Source organism: Girardinichthys multiradiatus, chromosome 11 (genome assembly GCF_021462225.1).
Source record: "Girardinichthys multiradiatus isolate DD_20200921_A chromosome 11, DD_fGirMul_XY1, whole genome shotgun sequence".
Lineage (NCBI taxonomy): Eukaryota > Metazoa > Chordata > Actinopteri > Cyprinodontiformes > Goodeidae > Girardinichthys > Girardinichthys multiradiatus.
The window spans coordinates 12,329,981-12,353,184 of NC_061804.1; the positions used below are offsets into that span (position 1 = coordinate 12,329,981).

The window sequence follows — 23,204 nt, forward strand, 5'->3', positions numbered from 1 at the left end:
TACTTAGCTGCTTTTTTCTTGCCATAATACAAATTCTAACAGTCTATTCAGTAGGACTATCAGCTGTGTACTGTATCCACCTCCTGCACAACACAACTGATGGTCCCAACCACATTTATGAGGCTTGAAATGTGTTAATGTGTTAATTCATAGTTTTGATGCCTTCAGTGTGAAGCTACAATATTCATAGTCATGAAAATAAAAAAAACTCTTTGAATGAGAAGGTAAATGAACTGAACTTATATAGCACTTTTCCAGTCATACAGACTGCTCAAAGCGCTTTACACTAGCGCCACATTCACCCAATCGTACTCACTAACGCTCACACATTCATACACCGATATGCAGATCGGTAGGTTGCCTTGCCCAGGGGCCCATCAACCTATGGCAGGAGGAAGCTGGAATTGAACCCACAACTTTCTGATTGCAAGACGACTACTCTTCCTACTGAGCCACAGTCGCCTCAAATCACCAGAAGGTGTGTCCAAACTTTTGATGCCTGTGAAATGTAAAATGACGTTAACATTTTTTATTGAAAATGCCACAGCGCCACTTTAATTGACCAGCTTAATCAACCTAGTCTGCCTAGTGGTCAGATGCGGTATTGCAGTTTTTCTCTAGATTCGCCAGGTGAAGTTAACAACTTTTAATTAAAACCAAAAGGATGCTGCACAGCTATGCTTAACCTTTCTTGAGAACCCATAAGAAAAAAGCATAAGCTAGAATCTTAAGAATTATATTAAGAATACATTTAGGACGATTTAAGGTACAGTTTAAATGAACAAACGGTTCTGCTTTTCAACAGTTGAGTTACGGTCTTGTTAGCTACATTAGCTAGCTTGTGGTTCTTTTTTAAAACATTTTTCGTGTTTAGGTAAACCTATCTTGCGTTTGTGGATTTTACTAACAATACAACCGCAAAGTACACAACAAGAGTCGATTCATTAAACTGGGGTAAGTTTAATGTATTTTTCATTTCTCAACATATTTGTCGTCAAACCACTACAACGGTTTTCCGCTGTGAAAGTTCTGTACTGATGATGCATGCTTGCAATTTACCAGATTTGGATGTTTATTTATTTATTTGTTTTTATTAAAACCACAGTTTTGTATCTAACGTGTTGCTATCAGTAATTCTGGCCCCTACTATGTTTTTCTGTAGCTTGTACAACATAAAACAAACAAAAATATCATAATTGAATATAGCACATTAAATGGTTTGCCAGGCTTGATAAATAAACGTTCCCTGAAAGCAACACGTAATTGATTTTGTTTTATTAACTTATTGTTAAAGCTAACGTTTTCAAATGTGCAAAAGGACACAAGGTTGGTTTAACATCGTTTATACGCTCGTATTCATTTAGAAGGGATCGTTTTTAAATAAGAGTTTGAGCTCATATTTAAATGTAATTGCATAGTGTACATTTTTTGCACTTATAGTTTCCTTGCTCATCTGTTTATAGGATAATTAATAAAAGACCCTGAGGTAATTGTGGTGGAAATGGTGGAAAGCCTGTAACTGGGCCAAAAACATGTTTCTCTTGTGTTTTAATTTTATTTTTTAACAGGCTGAATTTGTACCAGGGAAATTAATAAGTCTGGACATTTTTTGCCTTCACGTTATGCAAGTAAGGATGATTGACTTAAAGTAGTGCAAAGTATTTCATTGTGATCAGTTATTGTTTAACAGATCCTGAGAATCTGAAAGTAGGAATTAAGCTGTTTTTCTTGGCCTCATGATATCAATACTACAGACTAGGGCTGAAACAATTAATCATGATTAATCGATTATTGAAATAATTTTCAACTAATTTAGTAATCGAATATTCGTTAACTGGAGTATACAGACTCTAAAATATGCCATTTGCTCAAAGAAAAACCCATTCAATGCAGTAATTAGACCACAATTGCACAAAAATATTTACACTTTGCATTTAAGATGAAAAACCTGGTCTGTAAATATGCTCTATCCAGAACTCCTCATCTGGCATAGCTTTAGCATCACCTGGTTCAAATTCTGTAAAAAATCTCCCATAAGGCACCGTCTACTATCCGATTATTAATCGATGGATAAAAAAAAAATTGTTGACCGATGAATCGACAAGCAAAGTAATCGTTGGTTGAAGCACCTACTACAGACATGCCCCAAGCATTTTAGAGACCATAAAGTAATAAAACTGCAAATTTGGCTACTTTAGATAGAAAACGTTTAGCGTAGCAAATTAGTTTCCCTTTGTTTTACTCTGTATATATTAATCAACTTGTGTAGCAGCATCACTACTTTAATTCACTTTCGATTTGACAGTACTTTGAGTAGGAAATTAAAAGGGGTTGTATGTTGATAAAGTGCTTATTTGAATACCTTATATCGTTTATCCTGTGTTGTTAGTTGTATACCTTATAACTACAAAAAAATCAAAATTGTATTAAATGTGCTGATATTGCAGTCTGAACAAGTATTTCCAAATGCAGCTGAAGGGAGTGAAGGTAAACGATCAGATCAGGTAGAAGCATCTCTTACCACCAGAGGGCAGCACAGGAAGGCAGCTGATGTTTGCTGCCATCATGTTTCTGGGGTAGAAAATTATTTTATACATATTCCTTATCCGAAGATTGTGCTAATTTAAGTTGAACTACGCTGGAGGAGAAATATTGGTAATAATCTAAATCAGGTATATATAAATATGAATCCAGTGGATCCACACCACCTTATACATGACTTTGACTCGTGCCTGCACTCTGTACCGCCATCTATATCGCCAACCTTTTGACTTAGTTATTATTTGGCTTTTTTTTCTAGTTTATAACTATTTTTTTGACAGTATGGTAACTTAATAAAAATTACTCATTGTTGTGTTGCTAACCTCCAGTTTTCCTGTGAGGAACACATGTTCAAACATAATGATAGAGCATTTAAGATTTTGTATGGTGCTCACATTAACAAAGATTAAAAACAAAAATCAAGAAATATTTTTTTTGTTTGTTTAGCAGCTCTTCAACCATGTAAACATCAACACCCTGTATATTAACTTTTCATGTAGACTGGTTTAATCGAAGTGAAAGGAGGAACATGCTTATTCCTCTCCACTATATTTAATACTATTTTGTAGTACTGTTACTAACGATTACTGGATATAATGATCCTTTGATTTCACTTTAATAAGAACTGTTTAACAGTTTTCTACAGTTAGAAATCAAATTGTTTTGGTGACAATTTCATTGAGAATAGGTGTCAGTGCTTACGCATCAAATTAGTCTGCATGAAGGTGGTCCCAGAAGGAAGCCTCTTCTACAGGTGATGGACAAGAAAGACCACAAACAGTTTGCTGAAAACCAGCAGAGTAAGACATGGAACTACAGGGGTTGGACATTGAAACTGAAACACCTGGTTTTGGACCACAATAATTTATTAGTATGGTGTAGGGCCTCCTTTTGCGGCCAATACAGCGTCAATTCGTCTTGGGAATGACATATACAAGTCCTGCACAGTGGTCTTAGGGATTTTAAGCCATTCTTCTTGCAGGATAGTGGTCAGGTCACTACGTGATACTGGTGGAGGAAAACGTTTCCTGACTCGCTCCTCCAAAACACCCCAAAGTGGCTCAATAATATTTAGATCTGGTGACTGTGCAGGCCATGGAAGATGTTCAACTTCACTTTCATGTTCATCAAACCAATCTTTCACCAGTCTTGCTGTGTGTATTGGTGCATTGTCATCCTGATACACAACACCGCCTTCAGGATACAATGTTTGAACCATTGGATGCACATGGTCCTCAAGAATGGTTCGGTAGTCCTTGGCAGTGACGCGCACATCTAGCACAAGTATTGGGCCAAGGGAATGCCATGATATGGCAGCCCAAACCATCACTGATCCACCCCCATGCTTCACTCTGGGCATGCAACAGTCTGGGTGGTACGCTTCTTTGGGGCTTCTCCACACCGTAACTCTCCCGGATGTGGGGAAAACAGTAAAGGTGGACTCATCAGAGAACAATACATGTTTCACATTGTCCACAGCCCAAGATTTGCGTTCCTTGCACCATTGAAACCGACGTTTGGCATTGGCATGAGTGACCAAAGGTTTGGCTATAGCAGCCCGGCCGTGTGTATTGACCCTGTGGAGCTCCCAACGGACAGTTCTGGTGGAAACAGGAGAGTTGAGGTGCACATTTAATTCTGCCATGATTTGGGCAGCCGTGGTTTTATGTTTTTTGGATACAATCCGGGTTAGCACCCGAACATCCCTTTCAGACAGCTTCCTCTTGCGTCCACAGTTAATCCTGTTGGATGTGGTTCGTCCTTCTTGGTGGTATGCTGACATTACCCTGGATACCGTGGCTCTTGATACATCACAAAGACTTGCTGTCTTGGTCACAGATGCACCAGCAAGACGTGCACCAACAATTTGTCCTCTTTTGAACTCTGGTATGTCACCCATAATGTTGTGTGCATTTCAATATTTTGAGCAAAACTGTGCTCTTACCCTGCTAATTGAACCTTCACACTCTGCTCTTACTGGTGCAATGTGCAATCAATGAAGACTGGCTACCAGGCTGGTCCAATTTAGTCATGAAACCTCCCACACTAAAATGACAGGTGTTTCAGTTTCATTGTCCAACCCCTGTATGTCGTGTGGTCTGATGAGACCAAGATAAAATTATTTGGTTCAGATGGTGTGTGACTGTAACCAGCGGAGAAGTACAAAGACAAGTGTGTCTTGACTACAGTCAAGCATGGTGGTGGTTGTGTCATGGTTTGGGGCTGCACGAGTGCTGCTGGCTGTCAGGAAATATGGTTAATTGGGGAATGAGACTTAACTGTTAAAATATTTAAATAAATGCTTAAATCTGACAGTGTTCTATGATGTAGAAAATCTGTGATTATTATTATTTTACTGTAGTCCCTTCCCTGGCCTCTACAGCTAAACAAATCAGAGACTTGCGGCTACAACTTTGACCAATACACTTGCGTTTTCGTTTGGAGGGAGGTGTCAATCAGTGAGTATGCGTGCCATTGTGTGCGAAAGGGGTGATGCTCCTCAGTCAGCTGGAAGGTGCACAATGGAGAAACCAAAACAAGGGCTGCAGTTACCAATTCCTATACTCTTTTCTACTTCTTAAGGAAAGTTTAGACGGTGTAAAACTTTTCAGTAGAATTTGTTTATTCACACATTTGGTCAAAAACCCTGCATTATGTCTGTTGGGATAACTTCTAGATGGTGTGCAATTGTCAAGACACCCTAAATCTTGGTGTCGATTAGCCATGACAACAGGGTGCAGGATAACTTTTTACGCCACTAGAAATCTCCCACTCAGTCCACTTTTAAGGAGTGGATACAGGTTTTAGGGTGTATTCACACTTGCCACTTTTGGTCCGCTTTAAACAGACCAGAGTTCGTTTCCCCCCTTGGTCCGGACCTTTTGCGCAGGTGTGATAACACTCAAGCGAACCCTGGTCCGGACCAAACAACCGGATCAAGACCACCTCAAAAACGACAACTATACTGGACTTTCAAAACAACACCTAGACATACCCTACAAAATAAACGTCTTTATATTTCACACAGTGATAATTGCAGCATTGGTCTTAACACTATTGCTGGGACTCTGTGATGGAAATGGATCTACTTTATCCTTTCAAAATAAACTCACTGATATTTACAAAATAAAAGTCTTAACATTACTTAGTTGGGGCCTGCCATAGCAATGAAGGGAGAACAGTGAGTGGCTTGACTCCCATGCAATTGCCTGGTGGCACCTATTACTACACACCTCTAAACTGGACTCTTTATTTATTGGCGACTGCCAAAGCAATGCAAGGATGCATGATTACTGGTGAAACAAGAACAGCTCTAGATAGACATCTTAACCTTCTACCCTCAGTCATGATGCAGACCGTTCTGTTGCTTTGGTTCTGTACCTCAGCCCCACAACCTTTGGCTCTGGTCCAAGAAGCACGCACTGAGAGGCAGGCCCCGTCTAAATTTCTTCAGAAATTTTCTAGTTTATTATTATTATTACTGTGTGAATGCTGAAGAGTGAATAATTTTAAAGGGCAATTTCAAAGACTTTTGAATATATGCTGTAGTAAGCATTAGCATTTTAGCTAATTTTAGCTTATACATTGCTTTTTGCATGGTAGATGGGTTAAATTAATATCAGCCTTCATGCTAGTGATAGCCAATATGCTAATGTTAGCATTTTAGCTTCTCTTTCTCTTCTCTTCTCTCTTAGCTGATGAACACATTGCCTTTTTAAGGACATTACCTGTTTGTTTTTGTGTTTCTTCAGGTATTTGTTGTTATTATGTATTTTAGCACTGACTTCAACTTCTTAGGCTATATTTTTGCTTCAGTCTATGCTTTTTCAGCTCATCTATGGCAGCTCTTTCCTGCTTTTTTTAAGTTTTTGTCAGTTCTTGCATTTCAACAACTCTTTCAACAAATAGTTTTGAGGTAACTTTACGTTGTTATGCTGTTTTATAGCTAATAGTCTTCCTGCTCAAACAGATCAGATGACAGTTTTTCTTTGCTGTTTCTGCTATTTCTACTAATTTATCAGATTTCAGCAGATTTTCTGCAGTCAATTTCAGCTTGTTTCTGCCAGCTTTCAGCTAAAAAATTTAGCTTACAGCAAGAAATGCTAATTTTTCTTGTTATTCTGGCATTTAGAAAATAGAAGCAATTTTGGTGACAGAACAGGAAACGTTTAATGTGACTTAATGTCAGACAGTGAGAATAAAAAAGTTATGCTTCTTTTTATACAGTATAAGCACTTTACAGTTTTAACCATAGGTCTGTAGTAAAATTCTTGGATATTTCTTATACATTAGTACTCTGAAAATATAGATAACAAATATGGATGCAATAACAACGCTACAAAATAATTTCAGGTTTTATCCCTGATGGGTTTCTAAACATTCACACTTGCCACTTTTGGTCCGCTTTAAACGGACCAGAGTTTGTTTCCCCCCTTGGTCCAGACCTTCTGTGCAGGTGTGAATACCCTCAAGTGAACCCTGGTCCGGACCAAACAACCGGACCAAGACCCACTTTTTGAGGGGGTCTTGGTCTGCTTCCAAACGAACTCTGGTGCGGTTCACTTATGGTCTGAATACAAACCGGCCTCGATCCGAACCAACTACAAAAAGCGTACGTCTCTTTGGAGATAAAAAGCCACCGTAGCCGGTAGCAAAGGTGTGTGTTGTAAGGTAATCATACCTGATAAAGTGTGTGTAGCTTAGCAATGCTACTGGCTTGTTGTAGGTCACGTAGAGAACGTCGGCGTTCAGCACGCATTCTCCGACGGGGTTTCAAAATTATAAATGGAGCGTCTCAAAGTCTGTGTTGAATGAGCTGCTCTTCATTCTCACAATAATATTGCAGCTCTAATAACGGCATAAATATACAGAACAGAGGTGCTGCACGCAGCACGTCTACAGCTGTTTTCCTAAATGTCCGGGTCTGTGTTCTGTCCCGCCCCCGTCATTTCTGTCCAATGGGAGCAATGATCGTGGCTTTGTTTATAAGTAATAGTTCACTTGCAAAAAGTACAATGTGAAAACAAACCGCACCAAATGAAAAAAATAAAGTTCGCTTTTGGTTCAGACCAAACAAGCGGACCAAAGGACTTTCCTGGTGTGAATTCACCCTTAAGTTCAATGGCCAGCTACGAGCGGGTTACCTACAGAGTGGCTGGGAGGGAAGACTTATTCAATGAGGTGTGGGGCCCATTTCTAGCTCAATTGCAGGACATGTGAGGATGGCACCTTCTACCTATATTTTATTAGATACAAGTACAGGATTGATATAGTATGTAGACTTTCTGGGGTGTTTTTTTTTTTTTTTGTGGTCTATGTTTTGTGTTGTAGATCTGGCTTGTGTTTTTTACATTGTTGCTGAACTGCATTCCTTTTTGTTTTGCCTTGTTTTTGTTGTTTGTTTAAAAATTAAAATAAAAAGAATATTGCAAAAAAAAAAAGATTTGGAAATGCATTTAAAAGATAGATGAAGCTTCGCTCAATGGCTCAAAACTGATGAAGAGTTGGCAAATTTTAAACAGGAATAACAAAATAATTTATTCTATTTTAGCGAGCTATAATGAATATTTTTGTAAATAACACAAATAATGCTGTATATAATTGTAATATGCTGCGTTTACAATAAGCTTATGGACTATGTTGTTTGCAGATGGCATTTCGATCTGTGGTGAGGCCCGGGAACAGGCGGAGGAAAATTTAGAGAGGTAGAGGTTTGCCCTGGAAGGGACAGGAATGAAGGTTAGCTGGAGCAAGACAAAATACATGTGTTTGAATGAGATGGACCCATTGGGAGTCATGAGGTTACAGGGAACAGAGATAAAGAAGGTGTAGGATTTGAAGTACTTAGGGTCAACAATCCAGAGTAATGGTGGGCGTGGATAAGAGGTGAAAAAACGTGCCCAAGCAGGTTGGAACGAGTGAAGAAGAGTGTCAGCAAGAATGAAAGGAAAGGTGTACAAGATGGTGGTGAGACCCCCAATGTTGTATGGTTTAGAGACAGTGGCACTAAAGAAGAGACAAGAGGCAGAGCTGGAGGTAGCAGAGATGATGTTCAGATTCTCTTTGGGAGTGAGGGGAGGATCAGGAGTGAGTACATCAGAGGGACAGCTTTTGTTAGATGTGTTTGAGATAAAGTCAGAGAGGCCAAATTAAGATGGTTTGGAGATGGAGAGGAGGGACAGTGAGTATATCTGTAGAAGGATGCTGAGGCTGGAACTGCCATGCAGGAGGCCTAGAGGAAGACCGAAGAGGAGATTTATGGATGGAGTGAAAGACAGAGAAGATGTTACAACAGATAGGGTTTGATGGAGACAGATGACTTGCTGTGGCGACCCTTAAAAGGAAAAAGCCGAAAGAATAGACAGTAGGCCAGGGCTGCACGGTGGTGCAGTTGGTAGCACTGTTGCCTTGCAGCAAGAAGGTCCTGGGTTCGACTCCTGGGCGGGGGTCTTTCTGCATTGAGTTTGCATGTTCTCCCCGTGCATTAGTGGGTTCTCACCGGTTACTCCGGCTTCCTCCCACAGTCCAAAGACATGCTTGTTAGGTTAATTGGTCTTTCTAAATTGCTCTTAGGTGTGTGAATGAGTGTGTGCATGGTTGTTTGTGTGTTGCCATGCGATGGACTGGTGACCTATCCAAGGTGTGCCCCGCCTCTCACCCATAGACTGCTGGAGATAGGCACCAGCTTCCCCGCAACCCAGTACGGAAGAAGCGGGTAAAGAAAAGGGATGGATAGAACATAGGCCAGTATGGCACTAGATAGAATGCTCACCAGATCTACATTACATGTAATGTCAGTCTGAATATCAAGCTAACTGTGGAAGAGGGCAGGGGAACGAAAGGGGGTTCATCTTCAATGGTATGTAATGCAGGCTAAGTGCTAAAGTGGTTAGATTTCAAAATCTCCTCTCTCCTTGTTTAAGAAACGTTACAAACTGCAGCTTTAACTAACCCATAACTGACAAAGTCTCTAATGTCAGTGAGAAAGAAGAGATTATTTGTTTTCCAGTATGCAAACGTCTGGTTTTAACTGTATATGTTAAACAAACCAAAGTGCGACTTGAGTCTTGAATAAGAGTCACAAATGCAGAGTTTTATGTAAAAGAGAACATTACGCAAACACATCTGATAAAATCAGAGCAAGATAACCTGTTCTATTTTGTTGCTTAAAAATGAGTCGTCTGATTCTTAGTCTTTTTTGGGTCAAGTCAAAGTTTATTTCTGTACTGCAGTTTAAAGCAACTGTTTAAGGGTGAACTGTACAAAGGGTGAACAAGTAAATCCTTTCAAGAAGCACTGCTGCCTGGGTAATGTCCTGGGACTGAAAGCTGGATACATTATCATCTTCTTTCTGTTACCTGTTGAATTTTTTTCTGACTCTCTGTTAGGACTTTTATTTAAGGGACTCTCTGGCAATAAGCTACTCTGCTGTAAGTTATGTAAACTAAGAGCAGGAAGAAAACTTTCATGTCTGGTGGTTGCTACATTTTTTCTTTGTTAACCACGATATTTACTGATTTAAGTTCTTTGAATTTTTAGGGGCGGGGCACAATAAACTCAAACATCCCTGCTGGGATGATTGCAGCACAAACATAAGTTGATACTGGTTTGAATCTAATTTAGTAGAGAGGAGCATGTTCTTTCTCTACATGGTTAGCTTTATGTCCTAAAAATGATGATGATTTCAGTTTCACAAGATTAGGAAGAACATAATAAAACGCATAATAAAACATTAAGATTTATTTAAGCACAAAAACAATGATTAATTGATCCACTACTCATTATTTTCTATTTTAGGGGTGCTACATAGTTTTTCCTCTGGTCTGTTTTTCCACAATTATAATCCAACCAACTCCTTTGGCTGTTTTGCAACTCACCTTGCAGTCTAAGCTCATCCTTAGGGTTCAAACGGATTCAACGTGTGAATCTGTCTCATTCATACGAAAACACAACTTGGGTTTAAACCAGAGAGAGAGAGGCAGATTTATTATAATCGAGATCAATTTATCAACCAAAAAGCAAAGACACCTGGAGAGATTTCATGCACTTGGCATCCCTCACAAAGCTTTCATTTTCATTTTTGTTCCCCTTTGGCAACCTTTTTAAAAATCATTTAGATCGTTTTGTCTTGCTAGCTGAATGTTATTCAAGGCTGTTACAAAGGCTTTACTTGCTCAGTGTGCTGTGACTAAACCTCTATCACACAGCAACGTGTCTGAGATCTTTAAAGGGAGCTTTAGATAACTTGTTTGGTGCATGAATTCAGGTTTTAGTCCCTGTTTATGCTCTCACTAAACCTCTTTAGATTGTGTTTTCCACCCCGAATTGTTGAATATGTTGGTCATCTTTATGTACCAAGTTTTTAGAATCTTCTCATCTCAAATTTGAAGTGTAGAAGCTGCAGTTGCGAGTCATTTTTTAAATAATTATTCATTAACTCAAAGGCAGTCCTTGCTCGTCTTTTGACTGAATCCGTCTCCCTGTGGTGTTAAAATCTAAGCCTGATTGACTGAAAGTGGCAGAACAGTGGAGAAATCCACTGGGATCACTGTCTGATAACTGAAAACTGTATGAGGTGGATAAAGACGCTTAGATTCAACTAAATGTTTTTATTCTATCAGTTAATCTGACATTTATATTCCCAGTGAGTTTATTTATAAATTAATGAGTCTAGTTTTAGAAACGTGTTTGTCTCCGTTTCTCAGAGCCCAAGATGATATCTAGTCGAAGAAACAAGACAGGAGTAAACAACTTAAAACAAGATTGGAAAAACAGGAACTCTAGAATAACTGTAAAGAAAAAGAAGACATTCATTTTGTCTTTTTTATCAACTCTGAATTTCATGAAAACTCTCCACAGAAACCACATTTCTTCTTTGCTATTAAAAGGCTACAGAGCATCTTTGAGGGAATATCTTGTACTTGATGCAAAGTATTTTGGTAGATGAAATGACGTTAGCTTGTAGAGGATTAGTTCATGTTGACTCTGCCAAAAGACTTAGATTGTGAAATTGTCTGCATGTCACATTCTGTGCTATGAGTTAATTTTCCTCCTTTTCACTTAATTTTATAATCCAGGTTTTATGTAGCAAGAGAGTTCACCTTACCTTGGTAGCAGTGTTGTTGTCTACCTTTAAATTTAAAATACGTTATCTACGTTACGTGTGTATTTGTGTCGTTAAATGTGTCAAAATATTTAATGTCAGTTAAAGTTGACACAAGTTGACACAATTGGTCGAATCTACAAAAATTGTATTTATTGGCCTGAATGCTCTGCCATTTTTGTTCTGTATCAAACTATGTTTTTTTTTTAGGAAAACTGAGATAACATTTTTTATAAGATTGACATATTTTTGCCATATTACTAAGCCTGGATTTGAAAGTAAGATTGTCTGTTATTTCAATTCTTCATCTGAGACCTCAAAGGCGTGCTGATCTGCAGATACAGGCATCGCAACATGTTTTCAGGAAGGATCAAATCTGTTGAACTAGAGCTCTCCAAAAACCAAAAACCGCAAAAGAAACTCTGTCAATGACCTGGTAATAATCACAAACCCCAACTGCCCTTCATAGTTAGTGGCACCCTTGTGAAAATCCTTAAAATAAGTAAATATATTCTTCTAGTAGCATAATGTAAACACAGAAATGTTGCAAAATCCATACTTCACACACTACAAATAATTTTTGTTTTTGGCCAAATCACAAGTGCCACAATTGATGGTGATTTCTGAGCAACCCTGATTTCACAAAACAAAGACTTGCCTTAGACATTAGTGTTACTCTGCAATGTCTCTCCACCAGCATGGGTTCGGTCTCCATAGTAACCCACTGCCGTATTGGCTGCTGTGTTGTCTGAAAGGTCTCCAGTATTTCTATTATCGCTTCTGCTGTCACTCAGAAATGTGCCACAGAATCATGAAAAATATTTTGCAGCAGAGACACCTCTTTTAAAGGATATTAGCTGGCAGCCTCGTAGAACGTCTGGTTAGATTTAAAGACGCAGCTTTATGTCTGGTTGAAATGAAAAAAGTTTAATCCGTGAGGATTTGCAACATTTGTACCGTTTTCTGTAATATTATAGTTCTTTGAACAACAATGCATCTGCCATTGTCATTTTCTATCACTAAACACAAATAGTAGAAAAAAATAACAAGAAGCAAGTTTATTACATGTTGATGAGTAAGTTATTGCTGACGCACTGTAAAGAAAGTGAGCTAGGCCAATGCACAAGCTAACATTTGATACCATATTTTTGTTTAGAGCTTTTAATAACTCATTGGATTTTTTGTATAGTATGCAGAGATGGAAGATGTTAAACAAACCAGTTTAGTCTGCCTATCATTGGGAAAAGCAGCACAGTAAATCTACTCAGAATAGCTTTCGTTTGTTTTGTTTTTTTCTTCAGTTCCTGTGAACTCCATAATGAGAGCTTTATTGTTGAAGTTTTAGTCTGGCAAAACTGTTTTAGTTATCTATAGATGAGTAAAAATGTCTTTAAATCAACGATAATACTATAAGCTCATTTTCCTTAAAAATGGAAATAATGTTATGTTAATTTCAGAATTTTGCTTTAATTTTACTTAAAAAATAAGAATGTAAGCTGAATCTTTGATTTTTTGTTTCAGGTTAATATTTTCTGACATTTTTGACACTAAGCCATTTTAAGTGATTTGGCTTTAACATAAATGGAGGGTCAAAAAATACCTCAGAATATCAGCTTTTAAAATGCTGTAACTCAGTTCTTTACCTGCAGAGAAGATCTTACCATCTGCTTTACATACAGTATGTGCAGCTGGACCAGACTGTTGTTTTCACACAAGTTTAATATTGTCTGTTGTTGTTTGCATCATGCATGAAACCAGGACTACACTTAGTTTTTCTAGTGCAAAAGTGCCATTATTGACATGCAGGCAGCAACAATTACAGCCATTTTGGCTGTAGACTGTTGGCACTGACACACAACATTTGGAAAACTACCATTTTATTGTGATGCACTCCTTTCAATATTTTTTTGTACTGAGTAAACTGACAATGTCAGATACACACATCACTATGTAAAAAAAACTGATTAGGGTTATGGCTGCTCTACATTTAAATTCCTACATTTCAAGAGTTGGAACTTTATGCTAAAACTTTACTTTGATCGTGGGAAAGATCATTTCTGTTTATTTTCTTTTTAATTGACATACATTTTGTTGTCCTCACTATGCATAGATTGTCGTTTGTGTAACGTTGTTTACTTAATTGTTATGTCAGTAATCTGTCTTTAAAAAGCCAAAAAGGGAGCTTCAGTTATTCCTAAGTGGAGCTTCTCCAGCTTTCCACTCATGTCAGTGGGGAATGCAAGTTATTTCAGGCCGTTGCTTAGCTTGGTAGTTTTGCTTTGGTGTTGTTCTATGTCAGAAAACACAAGTTAGTAAATGGTTTTCTCCCTGATGTGACAAATTTCTGGCAAAGAAATGACAGAAGAAAAAGGCAACGATTTAACAGCTTTGCATTCTCGAAGCTAATTAATCTGACAATTTGTTGAAGAATCAATGGAGAGCAGTAAGCTGTTTGCATAATGTGTTGGCAGCTGGATTTCATAGTGCTGCAGATTGACTTCAGTAGTCATTTAATATTTACTTAACCTAAATATCCTGCCTGCAGTGTGAAAATCTTTTGGAATGTAGCTTAAGTGAATACCTTTAGGGGAAAAAGTGTGTATGTATAATGTTCTAATAATGTTCTGTTTTATGCTTTTCAGTTCTTAACTTCTCACCCCTTTGCTCCTAGTCACCATTGAGAGCCTCAGTTTTATTCATTGGAGTTGAATATAAATGTATTTTTTATGGCATATCTTCTCTGCTTTAGGCCAGTCAAATCCCAACATTATTGAAGTTTTATCTTTGAAAATCTACTTGTTTGGTAATGAAATCTTGCTGGTGGTTGCTGCTTGGCCAAAAATGCTAAATGGAAGTAGAATGGATCAGCAGTATGTTTGTAATTGAGTTCCTACTAGTTTTATTGGTTTGAAGAAGGATGAATTGAAGACTGTATTCCATATTAGATTATTAAAAATAATAGAACTCTGAAATTCCTTAAAATTAAGTCTTTTTCATTCAATTTTAGTTTGATTCTGCCATTTATATTTGATTGACTACATTACAACTTTTGTCAAAATAATTGATTGTACTCGTACTCGTCGTCTTCCGCTTATCCGGGACCGGGTCGCGGGGGCAGCAGACTCAGCAGAGACGCCCAGACGTCCCTCTCCCCAGACACCTCCTCCAGCTCCTCCGGGGGGAGCCCAAGGCGTTCCCAGGCCAGCCGAGAGACATAGTCCCTCCAGCGTGTCCTGGGCCGTCCCCTGGGCCTCCTCCCGGTGGGACGTGCCTGGAACACCTCCCGAGGAAGGCGTCCAGGAGGCATCCGGTATAGATGCCGAGCCACCTCAACTGGCTCCTCTCGATGTGGAGGAGCAGCGGCTCTACTACGAGCCCCTCCCGGATGGCCGAGATTGTTTTTGAGTTAATGAAAGAAAACACACAGATAAACACTCACTCAAAATAAAAAGGGCCAGCCCTCTTTTGACATCTAGACTCTTTTGGGTCTGATCCGGTGTTTCCTAAACTGGGACTGGTTTAGAAAGACAAACAAAATTGAGACTGGTTGTTTTCATAGCAATCAAAGTGAATGCAGCACAAATATGATTTAGCGGAGTCAAATTTAAGAAGCATTTTAATTTTATAAATGCAGCACATCCAGAATGGCGCAGATGGCAAAAAAGGAGTGAAATCAACCCTTAATATGCTGCAGATAAATAAAAGTAAACTTTAGCTTCGTTGTTTCATTAATTATTGAACTTACTGAGGATAAAACCAAACTAATGTTCAATGTTTTGTTCTCAGATGTTCAGAACTGTATGAAAACATTTGCAAATTATCTAGAAAACTGAGTCTTGAAAATGATTACGAAGAAAAACAATTCAACTTAAAATACTTTATTAATCCCAAAGGGAAATTAAATGTTGTAGCTCATATTATACAGGTTTCTTCAAAGAGCCATTGTAGATGCTGATGGTTGTGGACAGGAAAGATCTCCTGTAGAGGTGTGTCTTACAGTAGATCTGAAAAACGGACTGTGGTGCGGTTCGCTTATGGTCTGAATACAAACCGGCCTCGATCCGAACCAACTACAAAATGCGTACATCTCTTTAGACGTAAAAAGCCACCGTAGCCGGTAGCAAAGGTGTGTGTTGTAAGGTAATCATACCTGATAAGCTGTATTGCTTAGCAACGCTACTGGCCTGTTGTGGGACAAGGCACATAGAGAACGTCGGCGTTCAGCACGCATTCTCCGACAGGGTTCCAACATTATAAATGGAGCGTCTCAAAGTCTGTGTTGAAGGAGCTGCTCTTCACTCTCACAATAATATTGCAGCTGTAATGACGGCATAAATATGCAGAACGGAGGTGCTGAACGCAGCACGTCTACAGATGTTTTCCTAAATTTCCTGGTCTGTGCTCTGTCCCGCCCCCGTCATTTCTGTCCAATGGGAACAATGATCGTCACCCGCGTGGCTTTGTTTACAAGTAATAGTTCAGTTGCAAAAAGTACAATGTGAAAACAAACCGTACCAAATGAAAAAAATAAAGTTCGCTTTTGGTCCGGACCAAACAAGCGGACCAAATGACTTTTCTGGTGTGAATACACCCTAAGGTTGAGGAGGTGCTGCAGAATCCCACAGAGCTGCTCTGCACTGGCCTTCAGGACCTTAGGGCTCTAGGCTTCTAAAATGGGTTGGAACCTGTAGTTTTTCTTAAACATGACTATGATGTTAGTTTTATTGTTTGGAACTAAGATACTGTAATACTGTATAGTGTATAATAGTTATTTTTAGTCTGGCCTCCCATTCAGAACACTGACTGCAGAGAAAAATGTTCACCTTCCATTTTATTTATTTGAGGTGCTGGACATCTTGCTTACATTGGAGTTCTTAATGGTCACCCACTTTGGCTGCAAATTAGATTAATGAGAGGTGAATGATGTGATAGTGCTGGCTTTGTTCTTCAATTAAAAGCACTTCTGTTCACCACAGCTGATATTGATTTGCTGCTACTGGTGAAATAAAGATTTAGTAAAGAATCAAATGGTAAACTTTCATTAAGAGCTCAGAAGTCGAGTTTGTCACATCATCTCTTCATCAGTCCTGTTTGCAAACCTCTGTTAGTTTTGCAGATTATGATTTTGATAACCTAATGTTTTTCATTACAAATATTTTTGAAATGGAATCGGAGAGACATGCACTTTCACATTGTTGGATTGAAGCCACTTCAGCTGTGATCTGGCAGTGTGCTTCAGCCTTTGTGGAGGAAAATCATGAATAATACACCCAGGATCTTCCTGTTTGGATTAATGCATTTTTCCTTTCTGACCTCTGGTCAGGGCTAAGGATGAATGAAAAGATGCAACAATAACTAGATGAATAAGCTCTTAGCTGTTCCAACAGACTTGACATCTGCATGCAAAACAATTGAAGCATTTATTTTAGTTCATAACATCAAAATGCAATTTTTTCATGATAGTGTTTGGACTAAGCGGCCCCTGTGAGTCAACCACTGTCGATTCGGGACCCCTGAGAGCCTATTTTAGACCAACTGTCATCAAATTGGGTTTTAAGACAGTGATATTGAATTGGACAGTCAAATTAGAGTAGTTGTAGGGTCCTGCTTCTATCACTTAAGGCGGTTGTCAAAGGTGAAATCTTTCCTGTTCAGATAACGTTTTAAAACAATAATCTATGCTTTTATTTCATCCCGCTTAGTTGATTGTAATGAGCTTTATGTTGGAGTGACTAAGTCCTTGCTTTCTTGTCTGCAGATTGTTCAAAACGCTGCTGCACGTCTCCTAACTGGTACTCCCGTCCCCTGGGCCTCTTCCTGGTGGGACGTGCCTGGAACACCTACCCGAGGAAGGCGTCCAGGACGCATCCGGTATAGATGCCCGAGCCACCTCAACTGGCTCCTCTCGATGTGGAGGAGCAGTTGCTCTACTCCGAGCTCCTCCCGGATGGCCGAGCTCCTCACCCTATTTCTAAGGGAGATAGGGTGAGCTTCCTCCGTAGGGCCACCCTACGGAGGAAGCTCATTTCAGCCGCTTGTATCCGGGATCTCGTTCTTTCGGTCAGGACCCAAAGTTAATGGCCCTAGGTGAGGAATGTACAGGTCCTTCTCAAAATATTAGCATATTGTGATAAAGTTCATTATTTTCCATAATGTCATGATAAAAATTTAACATTCATATATTTTAGATTCATTGCACACTAACTGAAATATTTCAGGTCTTTTATTGTCTTAATACGGATGATTTTGGCATACAGCTTATGAAAACCCAAAATTCCTATCTCACAAAATTAGCATATCATTAAAAGGGTCTCTAAATGAGCTAAGAACCTAATCATCTGAATCAACGAGTTAACTCTAAACACCTGCAAAAGATTCCTGAGACCTTTAAAACTCCCAGCCTGGTTCATCACTCAAAACCCCAATCATGGGTAAGACTGCCGACCTGACTGCTGTCCAGAAGGCCACTATTGACACCCTCAAGCAAGAGGGTAAGACACAGAAATACATTTCTGAACGAATAGGCTGTTCCCAGAGTGCTGTATCAAGGCACCTCAGTGGGAAGTCTGTGGGAAGGAAAAAGTGTGGCAGAAAACGCTGCACAACGAGAAGAGGTGACCGGACCCTGAGGAAGATTGTGGAGAAGGGCCGATTCCAGACCTTGGGGGACCTGCGGAAGCAGTGGACTGAGTCTGGAGTAGAAACATCCAGAGCCACCGTGCACAGGCGTGTGCAGGAAATGGGCTACAGGTGCTGCGTTCCCCAGACCTGGGCTACAGAGAAGCAGCACTGGACTGTTGCTCAGTGGTCCAAAGTACTTTTTTCGGATGAAAGCAAATTCTGCATGTCATTCAGAAATCAAGGTGCCAGAGTCTGGAGGAAGACTGGGGAGAAGGAAATGCCAAAATGCCAGAAGTCCAGTGTCAAGTACCCACAGTCAGTGATGGTCTGGTTGCCGTGTCAGCTGCTGGTGTTGGTCCACTGTGTTTTATCAAGGGCAGGGTCAATGCAGCTAGCTAGCTGGCTAGAGGGGGCCATCAGGACCACGTCATCTGCAAAAACAAGAGACAAAATCCTCTGGTCCCCAAACCAAACCCCCTCCGGCCCTTGGCTGCGCCTAGAAATCCTGTCCATAAAAGTTATGAACAGGACCGGTGACAAAGGGCAGCCCTGCTGGAGTCCAACATGCACCGGGAACAGGTCCGACTTAGTGCCGGCAATGCGGACCAAACTCCTGCTCCGCTTGTACAGGGACTGGATGGCCCCTAATAAAGCTGCCCCCGATTCCATACTCCTGGAGCACCCCCCACAGGGCATCGCGAGGGACACAGTCAAATGCTTTTCTCCATGTCCACAAAACACATGTAGACCGGTTGGGCAAACTCCCATGAACCCTCGAGTACCCTGTAGTGGCTATAGAGCTGGTCCAGTGTTCCACGGCCGGGACAAAAAACCACACTGCTCCTCCTGAAGCCAAGGTTCGACTATTGGCCGGACTCTCCTCTCCAATACCCTGGTGTAAGCCTTACCAAGGAGGCTGAGGAGTGTGATCCCCCTGTAGTTGGAAAACACCCTCCGGTCACCCTTCTTAAGAAAGGGGACCACCACCCCAGTCTGCCAGTCCAGAGGTACTGTCCCCGACCGCCACGCAATGTTGAAGAGGCGTGTCAACCTTGACAGCCTCACAACATCCAGAGACTTGAGGTACTCAGGCCAGATCTCAACCACCCCTGAAGCCCTGCCACCGCGGAGCTTTTTAACCACCTCGGTGACTTCCGCCTGGGTGATGAAAGTGTCCAACCCAGAGTCCCCAGCCTCTGTTTCCACTAGGGAATGCGTGATGGCAGGATTGAGGAGATCCTCGAGGTACTCCTTCCACCACCCGATAATGTTCCCAGTTGAGGTCAGCAGCCTCCCACCCCCACTGTACACAGTGTTGGCGAAGCACTGCTTTCCCTTCCTGAGGCCCGGGTTTTTGCCTCTGCCGCGGCACGCTTGGCCTCACGGTACCCATCAGCAGCCTCAGGACTCCCACAAGCCAACCACAGCCGATAGGACTCCTTCTTCAGCTTGACAGCATCCCTTACTGCCAGTGTCCACCACAGGGTTCGGGGATTGCCGCCGCAACAGGCACCGCAGACCTTACGGCCGCAGCTACGAGCAGCAGCATCGACAATAGATGCGGAGAACATGGTCCACTCGGACTCTGTCTCCAACATCCCTCGGAATCTGGTCAAAGCTCTCCCGGAGGTGGGAGTTGAATACATTCCTGGCCAAGGGCTCCGCCAGACGTTCCCAGGAGACCTTCACTATGCACTTGGGCCTGCCGAGTCTGTCCGGCTTTCTCCTCCTCCAGCGGATCCAACTCACCACCAGGTGGTGATCAGTGGACAGCTTAACCCCTCTCTTCACCCGAGTGTCCAAAACATGCGGCCGAATGTCTGATGATACGACAACAAAGTCGATCATTGACCTCCTGCCTAGGGTGTCCTGGTGCCAAGTCCACTGATGGACACCCTTATGTTTGAACATGGTGTTCGTTATGGACAATCTGTGACTAGCACAGAAGTCCAGTAACAAAACACCACTCGGATTCAGATCGGGGAGGCTATTCCTCCCGATCACGCCTCTCCAGGTGTTACTGTCGTTTCCCACGTGGGCGTTGAAGTCCCCCAGCAGAATAATGGAGTCTCCGGGAGGGGCACTATCCAGCACACCTGACAGGGACGCCAAGAAGGCCGGGTACTCTGCACTACCGCTCAGCCCGTAGGCCGAAACGATGGTCAGAGACCTGTCCCCAACCCGAAGGCGCAGGGATGCGACCCTCTCATCCACTGAGGTAAACCCCAACACGAGACGGCTGAGCTGGGGGGCAACAAGCAAACCCACCCCGCCTCTCCCCATGGGCCACTCCAGAGTAGAAGAGAGTCCAGCCCCTCTCAAGGAGATGGGTTCCAGAGCCCACGGCGGTGGAGGCGAGCCCGATTATTTCTAGTCGATATCTCTCGACCTCCCGCACAAGCTCTGCATTTAGTATATTTAGAAAAACCTGAAGAACGAATGCAATTCTTGCCTGTTTTCTCTGCATTGTTAGGATAAAAAAAAAGCAAAAGGTTTCATTATCAATAATTAGACTTTGGTCTGAGTCTACTCTCACCTAACCTCTGGTGTCTAAACAGCTGTAGTGCTCTCTTTAATTAAGCATCTCAAAGGAAAAACGTTTCTCATTTTATTGGAACATTAAAAAAAAACAATGCACATAACAGCAGGCATGGTCTATAAAATTTTGTTTTCCAGCACATTTTTTAAGTTTGCAGAACTAAAACGACAATGTAAAATATAATAAATGTCTAGTTATAAGAAACGTGAGTCTATAGTTTGTGTCTGTGTGAGGAAAAGAGAGGCACAGAGTTTTGTACACAGAAAGCACTGCTTTATTGACTGCACTGGACTGGACTGGATCAGATGAAAGTGATCTTTTGGTGGGGACAGGAGATTGGGTGGTGGGGTTGCCTTTTGAGGGGAGGAGGACACCAGAAGGGGTAGGGTTGGACATAGTGGGATGCAGCCATCATTAAGGCAACACAAACAGCATGCAGATACAGTCACAGGAAACATCATTATATTGCTTTTTAAAGTCTCGCTTAAAACATCGAAATTGTACAAAAAGGAAGAAAATAGGTTTTTCCGCACTAATGAAAAATACATTTTTTGATTTTTTTCCTTCTTTTTTCTTTAAATCCCTCCTACAAAGAAGATTCTAATACAAGAAAATAAATATAGCAAAAAAAAGCCAAAAAATAATTTAAAATAGCTTTTCTTTTTCATATATGTTCAATAGTTCTCTTTGCTATTCACAAATGGCACAACATTCTTTGAAACAAAGAAAACAGAAGGATTAACTCCTGCAACATTCATATTATTGTATTGAAGAACCGATGCAGAGTGGAGGAAAAAACGGATGACAGCAGAAACCTGAACACCTTTATAAGGACAAATATGACAGCAGGAGTAGGAGGAGGAAAATCCTGTGTCCAGCTCTGCTTTGATTGGATGATTGATTTTCAGGTAACAGAGTACCAATAGGATGAACATGTATTTGTGTGCAGAAGAAGGGGAGATCAATAAACCTTTCTTCAGCACATGGGGTTGTACCAAAATACCTACGCATTACATGATTACAAAACTCAAAAGCCATTGAAATGTGCAAAAATTTTGCAAGGCAAAATTCAGCATAAGTGTTGTTTCATGAAGTTTTAAGCCTGAGGGAGAAAACTTAATTTATAGGTCAAGGAGAGAAGAGCGAGCGTTTCTGTGATTAATGAGTCAAAAAGTGTCTGTTCTGCACTGCGAGGAGATGCTGAGAAGTGTTAGATGAAGGGATGGAGGGGTGCAGGAGAAGGTGTGTGGAAGAAGAGAAGCAAAGCAAAGACTGCCAATACTGGCAGAAAATGTGTCTGTCACACTGAACTTAAATGTTTACGTTTTTAACAGTAACGTAAACCGAATCATCTTCCCCTGCTTGTATCATTTTACGGGAGACACATTTTCAGGAGTCAAACAAAAAAAGACTTGGTCAGTTTCATTTTAAATGTCAGTATAACAAATAATATTCTTTGTCATTAAAACAGATTTAATGCATTGTTTTTGTAGGTTTTGGGAATGTGGGGAAGCAAAACGGGCAAGATTAAAAGTTTCAGTCTAAAATTGGCCAAAGAAACTGTCTGTTCTGTGGTGTAAGAGATGTGAAGATTCTAGGTTATAGAGATGTGAAGGAATACATTAAGGCAGTAATTAAAATAAATCAGAAGAAAAGCAATGACACTGCAAGGGTTAGGGTAATATTTTCTATTTTTAGCAGGTTTTTATGATTTACGTTTTCATATGATACAATCAAGTAAGCTGCAGAAGTAAGATTAAATTATGTCCACTAAATTATTGGCATTCTCCCAAATTATTCAGTTAATTTCTTTTAAATGACCAAGATGGAGAAAAGGGTGCATTTTGTATTCCTATCCAACGCTGTTATGAACTCTGTCTTCATAGTTTGTATAGCAACATTTTGTTTTATTTTTAAACATATACTTTATCACATGCTACCAATAAATTTATGTGAACTAAATGGGATTTAGATGCTCAAACTGATCACTTATTGATATAATTGATCTAGTTGTAACTACAATAATAATGTTAAATGCAGGATGCATTGCTTTTTGATCAGGAATGATATAAAGAGGGTAATAACTGAGCTGTGGTGCCTTTTGGTATGTTGGTATGGCCATAGATGAAATTCTGTTTAGGGTTCTGCGTTCTTGGAGTGTTTCAGTGCCCCTAAGGAACACAATAGTAGTTTTAAATGTAAGGTGAAGTTAAATGAGCTGTCCAATCTGGTGGGAACAGTGAAGGGATTTTTATCCAAGTATCAGATGAGATGCATAAAGTTGAATGGATCCCAAACCTGGATTTATGTAACACTAATAGTGACCATATCTGTAATTTTTGACTAGATTCAGAGCATAAATGGATGAACTAGAACATGTTGGGTGGTGATAAAATATAC

General features: G+C 40.4%; 1 long non-coding RNA gene across 1 annotated transcript; it reads left to right on the plus strand.

Moving 5' to 3' along the window:
* Positions 1–479: 479 nt before the first annotated feature.
* On the plus strand, positions 480–17,530 carry LOC124875861. Its single transcript, XR_007040155.1, has 3 exons — positions 480–766; positions 875–954; positions 17,403–17,530. It is a non-coding gene; the product is annotated as an uncharacterized LOC124875861 (long non-coding RNA).
* Positions 17,531–23,204: the final 5,674 nt, after the last annotated feature.